The sequence below is a fragment of the Mandrillus leucophaeus genome, unplaced genomic scaffold (genome assembly GCF_000951045.1).
Source record: "Mandrillus leucophaeus isolate KB7577 unplaced genomic scaffold, Mleu.le_1.0 Scaffold54, whole genome shotgun sequence".
In the NCBI taxonomy this organism is placed as follows: Eukaryota; Metazoa; Chordata; class Mammalia; order Primates; family Cercopithecidae; genus Mandrillus; species Mandrillus leucophaeus.
The window spans coordinates 1511515-1513511 of record NW_012105808.1 but is presented as its reverse complement, the minus strand read 5'-3'; positions in this window follow the sequence as shown (position 1 = coordinate 1513511).

Sequence of the window (1997 nt, the reverse complement as noted above, 5' to 3'; positions counted from 1 at the left end):
AGGCGGCCAAGTAGGTGCTCAGGAGGCGCGAAGGCGGGCGGCAGAGGCGACCAGGTGGGTGCCCGGGAGGGGCGAACTTAGGCGGCGAAGAGACCGAGCCCTGCGGAAGGGCGAACCCTGGCGGCGGGGAAGCTGGATCCCTCAGGAGAGGCGAACTTAGGCGGCGGGGAGGCCGAGCCTTCAGGAAGGGCGAGGCCGGGCGCGGTGGCTCACGCCTGTAGTCCCAGCACTTTGGGAGGCGGAGGCGGGCGGAGCACCTGAGATCAGGAGTTCGAGACCAGTCTCGCCAACACGGTGAAACCCGTCTCTACCAAAAATACAAATTAGCGGGGCGAGGTGGCGGGCGCGGGTAATCCCAGCTGCTTGGGAGGCTGAGACAGGAGGATCACTTGAACCCGGGAGGCAGAGGTTGCAGTGAGCCGAGATCGCACCACTGCACTCCAGCCTGGGCAACAAGGGCAGGGGGGAAGGAAGAGCGAACTCAGGCGGCAGGGAAGCCAGATCCTTCAAGAGGGGTGAACTTAGGCGGCGAGGAGGCCGAGCCTTCAGGAAGGGGGAACTCTGGCGACGGGAAAGCGGAATCCCTCAGGAAGGGCGAACCCAGGCAGGGAGACGGATTCCCCAGGAGGGGCGAACGCGGGCAGCAGGGAGACCGATTCCCCGGGAGGGGGATACAGGGTGCGGGGTCGAGCTGCGGGGGCGAGCTCCTGGCCCTGCCCACTGTCCTGCCGCAAGACCCCGCACCTCCCGGTGTGTGTGAAAATGCTGCAGGGCTTCAGGACCCCTAAGCCCAAGCGGCAGTCGGGCCCTTTCGAATAGGCCCTTCTTGCTCGGGGTCCCCAAAGTCGCTGGCAGGGTCCCCCCACCCCCGAAAGAGGCGCCCACCAAGGACAAGCTGCGCCTCCCTGCAGCGAGGAGGGGCTAGAAAGTGGAAGCGAGGGTGCATTTTATTAGGAGTCACTGAGAGGGGTGGGGAGATTGGAAAATCCAATCACAGAGCAGAAAATCAGTGCTCCAAGCCCCAGCTCATCCTGGGGGTAAGATTTCCAGTCTTCGTACACACTGCTTTTTTGTTTGTTTTTGAGACGAAGTCTGGAGTCTCACTCTGTCGCCCAGGCTGGAGAGCAGTGGCTCGATCTCTGCTCACTGCAAACTCTTCCTCCCGGGTGCAAGTGAGCCTCCTGCCTCAGCCTCCCGAGTAGCTGGGATTACAGGCACCTGCCACCACACCCAGTTAATTTTTGTATTTTTAGTAGAGACGGTTTTGCCGTGTTGGCCAGGCTGGTCTTGAACTCCTGACCCCAGGTGATCCACCCACCTCGGCCTCCCAAAGTGCTGGGATTACAGGCGTGAGCCACCGCGCCCGGCCCACACTGCTTTTTTACACTTGCTTTTTTCTTCGTTTTCTCCTTAACAGTTTATACGGGTTTAATTGACATGCAGTAAACTTCCCATATTCAAAGCAGATGGTTGGATAAATGTTGAGATGTGTGTTTTGCATGTTTCACGTCCCATCTGTGCTTTCTGCTTTGGGAGTCGCCTCCTGCGCAGGCAGGAGGGAGTGCCCTGGCCGGCCTCTAAGCCGTGGTCATGACCGCCTTCCTTCTTGTGCATCATGCAGTCACAGGGGCTTCCCTTTGACGAAAGAGGCATTGGGACACAGAGCTGGGGGGACTGCTGAGGGCTGGAGCCATTAGAGCCCACAGTGATGCCTTGATGAGCGAGTCATTCATTTCCCTGCGTGTGTGCCATAATATGGGTTTTGACCCGTGAGACAAAACCCACCTTCCTTTTCTGTTCTCCTGGATTCACTTCCTTTCCAGGCCTGGTTTTGCTTTTGTGTAGGGAAAGCGGGATGTTTGTTTGGTTGGTTGTTTGGTTTGCTGGTTGTTTCAGAAGTGCAAGAGGGTGGCCAGGCGCAGTGGTTCATGCCTGTGAACCCAGCACTTTGGGAGGCCAAGGCAGGCGGATCACTTGAGGTCAGGAGTTCAAGACCA